Source organism: Pristiophorus japonicus, chromosome 6 (assembly GCF_044704955.1).
Source record: "Pristiophorus japonicus isolate sPriJap1 chromosome 6, sPriJap1.hap1, whole genome shotgun sequence".
Lineage (NCBI taxonomy): Eukaryota > Metazoa > Chordata > Chondrichthyes > Pristiophoridae > Pristiophorus > Pristiophorus japonicus.
This window is the reverse complement of record NC_091982.1, coordinates 57,074,065-57,090,355: the sequence shown is the minus strand read 5'-3', so window position 1 is coordinate 57,090,355 and position 16,291 is coordinate 57,074,065.

Below are 16,291 nucleotides of genomic sequence, written 5' to 3'. Positions count from 1 at the left end.
GGAAGGACGCTGGGCCTTTATAGGCCGCTCCGACCTCCCGACTCACCACGCTGCTCCCCGCTGGCCTCAGGAAGGACGCTGGGCCTTTATAGGCCGCTCCGACCTCCCGACTCACCACGCTGCTCCCCGCTGGCCTCAGGAAGGACGCTGGGCCTTTATAGGCCACTCCGACCTCCCGAGTTACCATGCTGCTCCCAGCTGGCCTCAGGAAGGACGCTGGGCCTTTATAGGCAGCTCCGACCTCCCGAGTTACCATGCTGCTCCCCGCTGGCCTCAGGGACGATGCTGGGCCTTTATCGGTCTCTCCTCCGACCTCCCGACTCACCACACTTAAGAGATAAAGTCTTGTGGAGTTATTCTAAATGTAACAGAAGCAATGAAGCAAATACATTTCAAAGGGTGCAGAGGAGATTTACTAGGATGGTTCCAGGCATGTGGGACTTCAGTTATGTGGATAGACTGGAGAAGCTGGGGTTGTTTTCCTTCGAGCAGAGAGGGTTAATAGGGGATTTTACAGAGTTGTTCAATATCATGAAGGGTTTTGATAGAGCAAATGAAGAAAAGTGTTTCCAGTGGCCAAAGGGTCGGAAACCAGAGGAAACGGATTTAAGATAATCGGCAAAAGAACCAGAGGCGACATGAGGAAACATTTTTTTACGCAGCGAGTTGTTGTGATCTGGAACGCCCTGCCTGTAAGGGTGGGATAAGCAGATTGGGAAAAATGAACTTTACGAGTTATTTTCCGAGTTCCATCTGCAAAAATCATCATGAATTTGTGTTTTTAATTGTCTTCTTCCCTCGCTCCAAAAACTCAGAAATATACTCAGCGCCGATTTCCGTAAGTTAACGTAGGGTTTTTCTTATCCATACTTAAGGCCGCCGTGCGCCACCCAGAAAAAAATCGGTGTTGGGGAAAATTGGTTAAAGGGCCAAAAAGGCGCGGAAATCAGTTTTTCCACCAGACCCGCGGCAAAAATTCTTGCGTAAAAAACCAGCGCTGATAGTTGCCGTCGGCGTACAAACTCTGAGCAAAATTGCAAAATCATGATTGCTCCAAACAAATCAGCGGACGCCAAAAAACCGTCTCCCAATGGTGGTGAAAATAGAGCCCAATACACCTCACTTAATTAAAATGAATGGAAATTGAATGTTTTATGAAAAAAAAAATTTTTGACATTTTTTTTAATAGTGTTAAAAATAAAATACCATAATGGGCAGGGTTTTTAACATAAAAATTCGTCATAAAATTTATCTTTTCTATCTTTTAAAACTCTTTAAGTAAGAGCAGGCCTTATGCTTGCTTTTGCCAAGCGTAACAGTTTGAAGGATGTTCGCTGGGCAGGAGTTAGGCAAATAGCCCAAATCTCCGCCCACAGTGGCCCTTTACTTTCGCACTCGTACGATCCATCAAAATAAATTTTGACAGATCGCAAGTGCTGGATTTAGGCCTGAACCCGGAACATGCAGGACCTCTTCAGGTGCGTGCACACATCGTACACACCCGGAGAGGCCGCACTTTACAGCCTTATGTGTGTGTCAACCTGCTGTTCTAGACTCGAACCTTCCCAACTCTGGTGTCATCCGAGGGTAGCTAAGCAGCACCTTTTCCGGAAATTACATCAGAAAATGGTCTTGGCTCCTTCTAGAGCCATCCACAGCCACGATGAGGAGTAAATAACCCTGTTTATAACCGCTTTGGAAGATAAATAAATAAAGTTGTGCTGGTGCTTGTGACCCATGGGCATGTGATATCCCTTCTCAGTGAAACATTTAAAAACTCACAAATAAACCCCACTGAGCTTTAAATCATGCGTGCCTCCAACGGTACTGAAATAGCAACAGCGCTGAACACCGCAGAAGACATTTGAATAAACAACTTATTTGGTTAGCTGCAGAACTGCAGACTTCATTTCAAGTGGAAAAAAGAGTCTGGATTTATTTTGAAATCTGGCCATTGAACACCGTTGGACGACGAGTATGAAATCAGCCTTGGCGCAAATCAGGACCGTCCTCTCTGGTAGGTGTTAGACTGGTACTAATTTATACACCGACCTGTCAATGGACCTTTGACAGTTAGGCCCTGATTTTAACTCAACCCCCCCACCCGCCTACCTGATGGAAATCATGCTTGGGGCGGTGGGGGGGGTCCGCGCAGTTAAAATGAGGGCAACGACTTATCCTCCCACGATCACACTGCCTTCCCATCTTATCCCGATGTCAACCGCCTCTTTTGAGTAGGTGTGATGCCCGGCCCAAGCTGGCAAGATCCTCTTAAAATAGGCCAATTGGCTATTTTAGTCTGAGGCCTGAGCAGATTCATATGTGTGTGTGGGGAGGGGGTGGGGGGGTAGGGGACGGGTGGTTGGCGGTGGGGAGGGGAGGGGAAGCAGTGACAGCCTCCCACATCAGGCCAAACCTGTCGGAAGGGGGCGGGGTAGGGTCGGTGTGGGAGGATCGTGGGCCCGAAGGGACCCAGTCAGGCCAGCTTTAAATTATTTTTTAGATCTCCTTGTGGGCCAGGAGGAGCAGCAGTGCTTGAGTGTGTGAGGTGTCAGCCTTGGTTATGTGATGGCTGTGGCTCAGTGAGTACCTCCCTCTCTTTGTAACAGAAGGTCATGGGTTCAAGTCCCACTCCAGAGAGACTTGGACACCTAAATCTAGGCTGACACTCCCAGTGCAGTGCTGAGGGTGTGCCGCACTGTCGGAGGTGCCATCTTTCAGATGAAACGTTAAATGTTAACCCTGTCCGCCCTTTCAAGGGGGCGTAAAAGATCCCAAAGCACTATTTCACAGAGGATCAGGGGAGTTCTCCCCGGTGTCCTGGCCAGCATTTATCCCTCAATCAACATCACTAAATACGGATTATCAGGTCATTATCACAAAATTGTCTCAGTGGCAGGAAGTGAAGGGTAATGGTTGAGGGGTGTTTTTGTGACTGGAAGGCTCAGTACTCAGTCTCTTACATTTTGTAGTATATATTAATAATTTAGACTTAAATATAAGGGGTATGGTAATGAAGTTTGCAGATAATACAAAAAATGGCCGTGTGGTTGACAGTGAGGAGGAAAGCTGTAGACTGCAGGAAAATATCGGTGAACTGGTCAGTTGGGCAGAAAAGTTGCAAATGGAATTCAATCCAAAAAAGTGTGAGGTAATGAAATTGGGGAGGAGCAACAAGGCAAGGGAATACACAATAAATGGAAGTATACTGAGAGATGTGGAGGAACAGAGGGAGCTTGGGGTATATGTCCACAGATCCTTAAAGGTAGGACAGGTCAATGAGGTAGTTAAAAAGGCATACTGAATGCTTTCCTTTATTAGCTGAGGCATAAAATACAAGAGCAGGGAAGTTATGCTAGAATTATATAAAACACTAGTTAGGCCACAGTTTGAGTACTGCGTCACCACATAACAGGAAGGATGTGATTGCATTAGAAAGGGTGTAGAGGAGATTTATGAGGATGTTGCCAGGACTGGAAAACTTTAGCTATGAGGAAGGATTGGATAGGCTGGGGTTGTTTTCTTTGGAACAAAGGAGGCTGAGGGGAGATTTAATTGAGGTGTATGAAATTATGAGGGGCCTAGATAGAGTGGATAGGAAGGACCTATTTCCCTTGGCAGAGAGGTCAATAACCAGGAGGCATAGATTTAAAGTAATTGGTAGAAAGATTAGAGGGGAGATGCGGAAGAATTTCTTCAACCAGAGGGTGGTGGGGGTCTGGAACTCACTGCCTGAAAGGATGGTAGAGGCAGAAACCCTCACCACATTTAAAACGTACTTGGATGTGCACTGAAAGATCTGTAACCTACAGGGCTACAGACCTAAAGCTGGAAGGTGGGATTAGGCTGGGTGATTCTTTTTCGACTGGCACGGACATGATGTGCCAAATGGCCTCCTTCTGTCTTGTAATGATTCTATGATTCTATCTATGATTCTATGATCACATTGTTGTTTGTGGGAGCTTGCTGTGCACAAATTGGCTGCTGTGTTTCCTACATTCCAACATTGATTACACTTCAAAAAGAACTTCATTAATTGTAAGATGCTTTGGGACGACCGGTGTTTGTGAAAGGCGCTATAGAAATGCAAGTCTTTGTTTCAAGTTGATCTGTTTCGGGCCTGCCAATGGGGTCCACACTGGGCCTGGGGTGCCAGCGAGACCTAAGCTGGAAGATGCCGCCAGCAGGAATCAGGTTATGTCATGACTGCCAGGATCAAGATATTGTCATCACACGGGTTGGGGCACGACCAGCTGGGGTTAAATGTGGGTCAGGATTACCAGCCTGGTTTGGCTAGGAGGAAGTCTGCCTGCAGGGGTCAGTCAGGGCACGCCACAGATGGCATTATGAGCTGTGTTGGGTTGAGGCTGCAAGTAGGCTTTGGATCAGAGCACCGCACATTTTGGTCGGACATGATCCCTGGGCCAAGCTATCGAACGGCATCTCTACATCGAACTGTCCAGCAGTATCTTGTGTTCCAGTCTATAAAATGGGCTTCACCAAATTTTCATTGGTCCATTTTGTCTGAGCTTTGCAATATTTCCTGGGCAGATGAACAAAATCAATATTTATCCGGATATCGTTCCAAGTTAACCGTTTGAGAAATGAATATCATTTGCAGATGTCTTGTGCTGGTCCGTTTTTCTGTAACTTGTATTTCAGAGCGGACTTGGTCGAAGTAAATTTAAGAGCAGCTGCCAATTCTGATTGGTGGCGGATGAATACGACCAAAATTAGAGTTACTATCATCTGGAGTAAAAGAGGAGAATGCGCCCGAATGGTGTTAGTTCGGTTATTCTGAAGACTTGAGGCCGATGAGCGTTTACTTTTAATCGGCACTCAGTGTCCTTACCAACAGCATTTAAAGTCTGTTTGCAAAGTGTCAGCTGTGACTCAGTGGGTAGCACCCGCGCCTCTGAGGGAGAAGATTGTGGGCTCATGTCAGAGCCTTGAACATATAAACCCAGGTTGACTCTCCAGTGCAGTGCTGAGGGAGCGCTGCACTGTCGGAGCTGCCGTCTTTCGGATGAGACGTTAAACTGAGGCCCCGTCTGCTCTCTCTCAGATGGACGTAAAAGATCCCACGGCATTATTTCGAAGAAGAGCAGGGGAGTTATCCCCGGCGCCCTGGCCAGTATTTATCCTTCAATCAACATCACAAAAACAGATTATCTGGTTATTATCACATTGCTATTTGTGGGAGCTTGCTATACGCAAATTGACTGCCACTTTTCCTACATCATCATAAGCAGTCCCTCGGAGTCGAGGATGACTTGCTTTCACTCTAAAAGTTAGTTCCCAGGTGACTGAAGAGTCCAAAGCAGGAATTACAGTCTCTGTCACAGATGGGGCAGACAGTGGTTGAAGGAAAGCGTGGGTGGGGAGCCGAGTTTGCCACACACTCCTTCCGCTGTCTACGCTTGGTTTCTGCTTGTTCTCGGCGATGGGACTCGCGATGTTCAGCGCCCTCCCGGATGCACTTTCTCTATTTTGGGCGGGGATCCCCAGGTGTCAGTGGGAATGTTGCACTTTGTCAAGAAGGCTTTGAGGGTGTCCTTGAAATGTTTCCTCTGCCCATCTGGGGCTCACTTGCCGTGTCGAAGCGCTGCTTTGGGAGTCTCATGTCGGGCATGCGGACAATGTGGCCCACCCAGCGGAGCTGATCGAGTGTGGTCAATGCTTTGATGCTGGGGATATTGGCCTGAGCGAGAACACTGACATTGGTGAGTCTATCCTCCCAGTGGATTTGCAGGATCTTGCAGAGGCAGCGCTGGTGGTACTTCTCCAGCGTTTTGAGGTGTCTGCTGTATATAGTCCGCATCTCTGAGTCATACAGGGGGACGGGTATCACTACAGCCCTGTAGACCATAAGCTTGGTGCCGGATTTGAGGTCATGGTCTTCAAACACTCTCTTCCTCAGGCGACTGAAGGCTGCGCTGGCAGACATTGACGACGCGATGTTGGACCACGTTGTCCAAGGTCTCGTCGTGGATTTTGATAATTGGGGGGCAGTATTGTGTGGCGGTCAGGTTGGTAGAGGACCTTTGTCTTTTGGATGTTTAGCGTAAGGCCCATGATCTTGTATGCCTCGGTGAAGGTGTTGATGATGGCTTGGAGTTCGGCCTCCAAGTGTGCGCAGACACATGCATTGTCTGCGTACTGTAGTTCAATGACAGTGGATAGGACGTCCTTGGGTCTGGCCTGGAGGCGGAGGAGGTTGAACAGATTCCCATTTGTTCTATAATTTAGCTCCACTCCAACAGGGAACGTGCTAAGGGTGAGATGAAGCATTGCAGCAAGGAAGATCGAAAAGTGTGTTGGTGCGATGAAGCAGCCTTGCTTGACCCCAGTCCGAATGTGGATTGGGTCTGTGGTGGATCCATTGGTCAGGATCACAGCTTATATGTCATCGTAGAGTAGATGGAGGATGGTGACAAACTTTTGAGGGCAGCCGAAATAGAGTAGGATGCTCCATATTCCCTCATGGTTGACAGTCCCAAAGGCCTTTATGAGGTCAAAGAAGGCCATGTACAAGGGTTGGTGCTGTTCCCTGCATTTCTCTTTTCGTTGTCACATGGTGAAGAAACATTACAACAGTAACCACATTCCAAAAAAGTACTTCATTGGCTGTAAAGTGCTTTAAGATGTCCGGTGGTCATGAAAGGAGCTATATAAATGCAAGTCCTTCTTTTTTTTTCATGTCAGCCATTCTGGTATCGTGACCAAAATATGCGTAGTTTTACACTTTGTATTCAGACCGCAAGCTGAATTCACTTAGGCCCCTTAAGCCTAGATTTTCCGACTGATGTTATTTTGAAGCCAGCGTTTAAAAGAATGCAGATCGGAAAATCCAGGCCACGCTCATCAGAGGAAGATGAGCTTTACTCTATCAGTCTGGGCTGGATTTGATCACTGGTCCCAGTTGTAAGAGGACAGTCTTCTAATCCACCGTGCTGCATAACCTCCCCTCATCTTACAATGTCAGTTATTTAATTTCATCAGTCATTTAAGGAAAGACTTGCATTTATATAACGCCTTTCACGATCATCATCATCATCATCATCATAGGCAGTCCCTCGAATCAAGGATGACTTGCTTCCATGTCAAAAAGTTCACAGGCGTTTCAATGAAGGACCTAATGTTCCAGATCCCGAACTACATGTTGAAGGGTGGAAATTGCCTGTGCGTGGATTTTTTTAACGTGGGGTGGCCGTTGCACACCAGCCACCACACGGGCTTGACAGAGCTAGGCCTTGGTCCAGTGGCAGGGGTTGACCAGGACGACTGGAGACCTGCTCTGCTGCACGGACCTAGTGCGCAAACATATCGCAGTGTGGGCTGGTCCGTGCTGCTCCTGGGCCCTCGCCTCTTCTTGGCCCCGAACTCACGCCTCTCCTGGGCCCCGATCACGTGCCTCTACAATCTCTCGCCGCTCCTTCGTCCCGACCTCGCCGCTCCTGCTGTACCTGTCACGCTCCAATCACCGACCTGGATCTTGGTGACGTCCCTCTTCACTGGGCTCTCCTGTTCCAGCACGTGCTGCTCCCTGGTGTGGTATGCTTCCACGCTGTTCCTTCCACTCCCTGGCCTGCTCTGATGATGCTCGCAGGCTGGGGGCTGCACAGACTGCTGGGCTAGGCCGCCACGCTGCTCCTTCCGCTTGAGCCTCGAGCCTCATGACCACCGGACGTCTCAAAGCACTTTACAGCCAATGAAGTACTTTTGGAGTGCATTAAGTGTTATAATGCAGGAAATGCGGCAGCCAATTTGTGCACAGCAAGCCCCCAAATACAGCAATGTGATAATGACCAGATAATCTGTTTTTTTGTTATGTTGATTGAGGGATAAATATTGGCCAGGACACCGGGGATAACTGCCCTGCTCTTCTTCGAAATGGTGCTGTGGGATCTTTTACATCCACCTGAGAGAGCAGACGGGGCCTCGGTTTAATGTTGCATCGAAAGACGGCACCTCCGACAGAGCAGTGCTCCCTCAGCATTGCGCTGGGAGTGACAACTTACACTTTTGTGCACAATACCCTGGAGGTATTGTGGGACTTGAAGCCATAACCTTCTGACTCAGAGGCGAGATGCTGCCCACTCAGGCACGGCTGACACTGCACCAAATGGATGTATAAATACCGTGCAGACTCTTCACTCTATTACAAAGCACTGGATATTTGCAGGAAATATTGTTGGCACCAACTGTGTTGCATTCAGCATTCAAAGGGTTAAATTTGTGCAGCTGCTGACCCATTAATCTGGAGGAATTTGAAACATTCCCCTTGTTTGCTCAGAGCTTCTTTGTTTAAATTTGAGCCATTGATGTTCTGCTGGATTGAATAGTCAGTGATATAAATCTCATTGACAACAAGCTTTTAATTCTTAGTGAGGCCCAGTTAAGACTTGTTGCAGAGTTATTCGCTCTCAATGTATAGAATTTTTGAATCTGCGTACTTTGATGGGAAAAAGTCTAAAAGAATTGACTTTGACCATTGAACTTCAATGCACTTCATCAACAAAGCGACGATACATGCCCCTCTCGAGGTATTTAGAGATGTGTTGCATTTTTTGTGCTGTTCTTTTCATGGAATTATACATAGAATATACAGCACTGAAACAGGCCATTTGGCCCAACTGGTCTATGCCGATGTTTATGCTCCACACAGACCTCCTTCCATGCCTCCTTGCCCTGGCCAGTATTTATTCCTCAACCAACATCACTATGAAAAAAATAATGTTGGAAAGTGTGAGGTCATGCACATTGGCAGAAAAAAAAATCAAAGAGCAAGTTATTCTTTAAATGGAGAAAGATCGCAAAGTGATGCAGTACAGCGGGACCTGGAGGTACTTGTGCATGAAACACAAAACGATAGAATGCAGGTACAGCAAGTGATCAGGAAGGCCAAGGGAACCTTGGCCTTTATTGCAAAGGGGATGGAGTATAAAAGCAGGGAAGTCTTGCTCCAGTTATACAGGGTATTGGTGAGGCCACACCTGGAATACTGCGTGCAGTTTTGGTTTCCACATTTACGAAAGGATATACTTGCTTAGGAGGCAGTTCAGAGAAGGTTCACTAGGTTAATTCCAGGGATGAGGGGGTTGACTTATGAGGAAAGGTTGAGTAGGTTGGGCCTCTACTCATTGGAATTCAGAAGAATGAGAGGTGATCTTATCGAAATGTATAAGATTATGAGGGGGCTTGACAAGGTGGATGCAGAGAGGATGTTTCCACTGATGGGGAGGCTAGAACTAGAGGGCATGATCTTAGAATAAGGGGCCACCCATTTAAAACTGAGATGAGGAGAAATTCCTTCTCTCAGAGGGTTGTAAATCTGTGGAATTCGCTGCCTCAGAGAGCTGTGGAAGCCAGGATATTGAATAAATTTAAGACAGTGATAGACAGTTTCTTAACCGATAAGGGATTAAGGGGTTATGGGGAGCAGGCGGGGAAGTGGAGCTGAGTCCATGATCGGATCAGCCATGATCGTATTAAATGACGGAGCAGGCTCGAGGGCCATATGGCCTACTCCTGCTCCTATTTCTTATGTTCTTATGTTCTTATGTTTGTGGGAGCTTGCTGTGTGCAGATTGGTTGCTGCGTTTCCTACATTACAACAGTGACGTCACTTCAAAAAGTATTTCATTGGCTGTAAAGTGCTTTGAGACGTCCAGTGGTCGTGAAAGGCGCTATAGAAATGCAAGTCTTTCTTTTCTTTCTCTTCATCAAATTCTACCACCATATTCTTCTATTCCTTTCTCTTTCATATGTTTATCCAGCTTCTCCTTAAATGTATCTACACGATTCGCCTCAACCCCTCCCTGTGGCAACGAGTTCCGCATTCTCACGCTCTGTGGGTAAAGAAGTTTCTCTTGAATTCCCTGATGGATTTATTAGTGATTATCTTGTAATTATGGCCTCTAGTTTTGGAATTGCCCCACATTTTCATTTTGAAAGCATTTTCTGCTAAATCTTTTGTGTTTACACGATAGTTCTGTGACTTTATGCCTTTATTTCTTAGGCCTTAACATTCCCGCCATATCCCATCAGTCTCCAATGTCTCCAGGTGTGTAATGCCTACACAGGGAGTACTGTCTGATTTCAAGGAGTGCGTTTTTAAAAAAAAAAAAAATTTTGTTGTGAAGCTGAGGAGAATGCTGAATTGGGGTGAATTAATTGAAAAATAAAAGTAGAACGCTATTCCAAGCATACCTAAATTATTTGGGGGCTCTGTCACACTTATCTACATCTCTGTAGCAATACTAACATTGCAATGGTACTATATATAATCATAGCCGCCAGTGATAATTAGCAGATATTGTAAATAATAGTGGCACTTTTTGTGCACTTGGCAAGATAATGGGGATACAAAGTGCGATTTAATTATTTGTTCACAATAGTACTATGTTTTATTCACAGTGTGTGTGGTAGAGTGTATTATTTACTGTGGTTATGTAAACTATTAATAGCTACTTGGTTTTGAAAAAAAAACGATTTTGTTATTTCTCACCAGCTATGGAGCACAGTACAATGTTGTAGAAGTTTCTGTCAGGAAATGGAAATGATGGTGAAAATTTCCAGGCAGCTAGATTCCTGGAATCTTGATAGATTGTGTGGGAGGGGGGTGAAATTCAGCTCTGCCGTTAGTGCAAAGCAGGCAGTAGCAATTCGGCAGCTCGCTTTACATCGCACTTGATTATCGTTTACTCCCGACTCCCGATTCACCATCACCCCTTTCCGCTGCTGCCAAAGTCGAATTTCACCCCTAACCCCAAGGTCTGACCTCTATTATCCATGTTTATCCATAGTATGTTGACTCCAATATTCTTTGAAGTGATATAGATGTGGTCAAGTGACTACACAATGGAAAAATACCAGCCCCAGACTATATAAACCCTACTTTCAAGAAAAAACTATTTCAAAATAATATACAGTAACTGGGAGCTTTAAGGTGAGTGACTGGGGAACTTATTCAATACTTGGCTCTTTCAAAGAGCCAGTACTGGCATGGTAGGCCAAATGGCTTCCTTCTGTGCTGTGAAGATGATGCTCTTTCCCTCGGCTTAACAATGGACCAAGCTCCTGATTTCAATACTTGCAGGTGGTTTCACCCTATAACCTGAGGTTCACAGTATCTGTACTTTTCTCAACATTAACTTTATAGAATCATAGGGGGGAAATATTCGGGCTGTTTGCGCCACCTGTTAGCGCCCCCGGTGCTCACGGGGAGCAAGCGACTTTTCGCCCGGATGCAGCGGCGCTAATGACACCCGCGTTTAGCGGCGGCGGTAACCGGTAGTGACCCCGCTCCGCTGCGCTGGCGATGACAACGACATCAGCATGCGCAGCAACCCGTTTTCGCTCTGGCAGGAGCGAAAATTCAGCAGCGTCCGCTGAAGCAGCACTGAGCGATGCCGTTGGCCGCTTGCGGGGCGAAAATTAAAGGGGGCATAGGGAACTGAGGAAAAAGATTGAGCTTCTTCCTGCTCGACCGCGGGGTCCATGCTGCGATCTTGCAGCCTGGCACTGCACTTGTGTGCTGGGCTGCTGCCACCCCGGTGGTCCAGAGACCATCCCATGGACTATGTTCAGCAGACACCTCAAAGCGTTGGAGAAATACCACCAGCGCTGCCTCCGCAAGATCCTGCAAATCCCCTGGGAGGACAGACGCACCAATATTAGCGTCCTTGACCAGGCCAACATCCCCAGCATCGAAGCACTGACCACATTCGACCAGCTCCGTTGGGCGGCCACATTGTCCGCATGCCCGATACAAGACTCCCAAAGCAAGCGCTCTTCTCGGAACTCCTACACGGCAAGCGAGCCCCAGGTGGGCAGAGGAAACATTTCAAGGACACGCTCAAAGCCTCCCTGAGAAAGTGCAACATCCCACCGACACCTGGGAGTCTCTGGCCAAAGACCGCCCTAAGTGGAGGAAGAGCATCCGGGAGGGCGCTGAGCACCTCGAGTCTCGTCGCCGAGAGCATGCAGAAAGCAAGCGCAGGTAGCGGAAGGAGCGTGCGGCAAATCTGTCCCACCCACCCTTTCCTTCAACCACTATCTGCCCCACCTACCACAGAGAATATAATTCCCGCATTGGACTGTATAGCCACCTGAGAACTCACTTTTAGAGTGGAAGCAAGTCTTTCTCGATTTTGAGGGACTGCCTATGCTGATGATGATGATGATGGTCCAGAGATGGCCCTGTTTCTCAGCCGCAGAGTTGACAGCTTGGCCCTCCCCTTTAATGACCGGGAGGACCTTGTCTACGCAGCAATGCTATGTGTCCCACCGCAAAGTGCTACCTACGCCCCTCGCGGATTCCTTCCGCCCCGCTTGCTCCCCGCTCGCATCCCACAGAGCAAGTGGACTGTGATATTTTGTGCTCCACGTGCTCTCGGGGATGGTAACCCAAATATAGGTCGCGGAGCGGGACTTCCTCACCTGACGCAGGAACTCCCGCCTCACGGCTGTTACTGCCCCCAATGGTATTGCAGCGGTGTGCAATTTCACCCCCAAACAGTATAGAAGCTTACAGTACAATTCAGCCCATCTTGTCTGTGCTGGATCTTTGCTAGAGTTACCAATTAGTCTTTCTCCGGAGCCCTGCAATTTTCTCCCCTTCAAGTATTTATCCAATTCCCTTTTGAAAGTTACTATTGAATCTGCTTCCACCGCCCTTTCAGGCAGCGCGTTCCAGATCACAACAACTCACTGCGTAAAATTCTGCTTTACTCAACTCACCTCTGGTTCTTTTGCCAATTATCTTACATCTGTGTCCTCAGGTGACTGCCCCTTCTGCCAGTGGAAACAGTTTCTCCTTATTTACTCGAACAAAGCCCCTCCTGATTTTGAACATCTCTATTAAATCTCCCCTTAACCTTCTCTGCTCTGAGGAGAACAACCCCAGCTCCTTTAGTCTCTCCATGGAATCGAAGTCCCTCATCCCTGGTACCATTCTAGTAAATCTCCTCCGCACCCTCTCCAAATTGTACTTACTCCATCTGCGCGAAGCTTGTTAGGAATAAACTGTCTGTCTTGTGCGATAAAGGAGTGAAGGGTTATGGGGAGTTGGCAGGGAAGTGGAACTGAGTGCATGATCAGATCAGCCATGATCTTATTGAATGGCGTAGCAGGCTTGAGGGGCCAAATGGCCTACTCCTGCTCCTACTTCTTATGTTCTTATGTCTGTGATCGTAAGCTGCACCAATTTGAATAATGTGCTCTGATTGTGCAGCCTAAAGGCTCATCGGTGTCAATACATGAAGTCACACTCTTCTTAGAGTCCTTCATTTCCCTTCTGAGGACTTGTTGCATGACATTTACAGTTTGAATTCAGTGTTTCAGAATTTGATAGTTGTAGGAAGGAAATGGAAAGGAATCTTTGGCAGACTGCAATGAGTGACAGGGAAAGGAACAGAGTGCACAGCTGGAAGCCAATCTTATACATGTTCCTGAACATCGGGAAAGTACTTTGGAAAGTGGCAGGGCTCGGCATCAGATAAAACTGAAACAAATGGAAATCGGAAAGCTGAACACTGCTGAGGCACAACTGAGGTGAGCACCACAATAGGTCAATGTCATGGGTGTATTAAAGCCGTCAAAAGTGTGTGTCGCTGGGATGCAAATGAAAACGGATGAGCTACAGATGAAAGCAGATGTCCCGTTGAACAGAAACAGATGAGCTGCATGCTGACTTGGCGATAAAAACAAATAACCTGCAGATGAAAACGGATGACCCTGCACATGGTGAACCGAGACCCCAGAAGGTGAAAGCTGAAGGAATTCCAATAGTAAAAAGCAGTTAATATCAGCTCAGTTGACCCCAACATCAGAGTGGGATATCATAAGGCAGAGTTGTCAAAGCGTTTTCCCCTTCATGTGTCACATAGTTGTGTCCCATGGAGCCATGGAGGTCACAGAGAAAGTTTAAATCCATGTTCCTGCTAGGTTACTTATATCTCAAGCTACTAACGCTGAGGCCTCAGTGTTCTGATTAGTGCTTATTCATTGATGAGGCAAGGATGCTAAGGACAGTCCGTTCTGAACCTTGCATGAACCCAAAATCCAAAGAGGACAAACATAGAATTACATAGAATATACAGCACAGAAAGAGGCCATTGGGCCCAACTAGTCTTTGCCGTTTAAACTCCTCACGCACCTCCTCCCTTTCCATCTGCCTCACCTCAGCCTATCAGCATATCTTTCTATTCCCTTTTTCTCTCATGTATTCATCTAGTTTCCCGTTGAAAGCATCAAAGCTGTTTGCCTCAACCACTTCCTGTGGTAGCGAGTTCCACATTTGTAGTGTATTCTGTTATGTATATATGTAAACCTTACCAAAATATAAGACTTGCCAGTAGGGGGCACACCTGTGGGAGACCTAAGGGTCACCTGTGCACTCTGGGGCAAGCAGGTATAAAAGGTGATTCACCATGCTGCTTCGGCACTCTGGAGTCTGAATAAAGAGACCAAGGTCACAACAGTTTGAGCTTGCGATATAGTTCTGTGGATTTATTCTGAACATAACATATGCACCTGTGAGTATGCTCATAGGTTTGTAGAGCTGTTGAGAGGCTCAGTGATGTTGTGGCGTTGTGAGGAACTCAGTGACAGAGTTCAGCAAACAGGAAGGCTCTTGTGTACCGATTCAAACCTAGAGTGACATCGTCACAGGAGGGCTAAACTAAATCAGACTGCCGGCAAAATGAAACGCGTGGGTTTGGGGGAAGGATCTCCTGCCTACACTGAAAGTGGTTACAGTGTGTACGAAGAAGAAAATAATAAATTAACAGAGGGCCTTCAAGAAAAAGTGACTGCATTAAAATCACTTTCCATTGATATTGGAACTGAAGTTAAATACCATAATAAATGCTGGATGAAATGGATACAGGATTTGAATCTACAGGTGGACTGCTGGGAGCAACCATGGGTAGACTCAAACACTTATCTCGTGGGAGCCAAGCAAAAGTGATATGCTACATGATGCTATTTGCATTTTTTGTATTCTTTGTACTTTACTGGGTTATTAAACTGAGGTGAAATAAATGTAGAGCTGTTGAGTTGGAGTGGCTTAGACTCAATAATACCCCAACCAGTTGGGTTCAGGGCATCCACAATGAGGTATGTAGTTGTGAGCCTGGTGGATGAACTGGTAATGTGTAGCGTGATTATTAAACCTTTGCTAATAAACCAACTAGTTCTCAATAGCAATGTGTTGCTATGAATTCTTAAGCAAAGAACCCATGAAGCAAAAACATTTCAACATTCTAACCACACTCCGAGTAAAGAAATTTCTCCTGATTTCCCTATTGGATGTATTAGTGACTATCTTGCAATTACAGACCCTAGTTTTGGATTCTCTCCACATCAACCCTGCCCAATCCATTCATCATTTTAAAGATCCCTACCAGGTCACCTCTAAGTTGTCTCTTTTCTAAAGAAAGGTGTGTGTCGCTGATATACTAAACAAGCATATGAGGGAGAAGGGAACAGAGGGCTATGCTGAAAGATTTAGATGAAGAAAGACGGGAGGAGGCTCGAGCAGAGCATAAATGCCGGAGTGGACTGGCTGGGCCGATTGGCCTGTTTCTGTGTCGTATACCTTATGTAATCCTATGAAAGCCCTAACCTGTACGATTTCTCCCGATAGCTGTCATCTATCAGCTCTGGTGCCATCCTTGTAAAAAGGTTTTGCACTTTCTCCAGAGAATATAGATGACAGCTATCTGAACTTCAAAAGCCCGGGTGGCCTGATTTGAGTGCCACGCCTGAGTCACAGTTTGGACACCACTGCCCTTGTATACATTGAGAAGAATCATGTTATTTAGAAACAGGTAGCTGAGCTACGTCAGGGAGTGCTGTGTCATTAATAGGCACGATCCCACAAACCAGCACTTCCAGCGGGGAGAGTAGCCTCTGATTTACCTTTAGAATCCTTTACCTTTACCAAGGTCTTGCAAATCCCCTGGGAGGACAGATGCACCAATGTTAGCCTCCTCGACCAGGCCAACATCCCCAGCATTGAAGCACTGACCACACTCGACCAGCTCCGTTCGGCAGGCCACATTGTTCACATGCCTGACACAAGACTCCCAAAGCAAGCACTCTACTCGGAACTCCTTCATGGCAAACGAGTCCAAGGTGGGTAGAGGAAACGTTACAAGGACACCCTCAAAGCCTCCCTGGTAAAATGCAACATCCCCACCAACACCTGGGAGTCCCTGATCAAAGACCGCCCTAAGTGGAGGAAGTGCATCCGGGAGGGCACTGAGCACCTCGAGTCTTATCA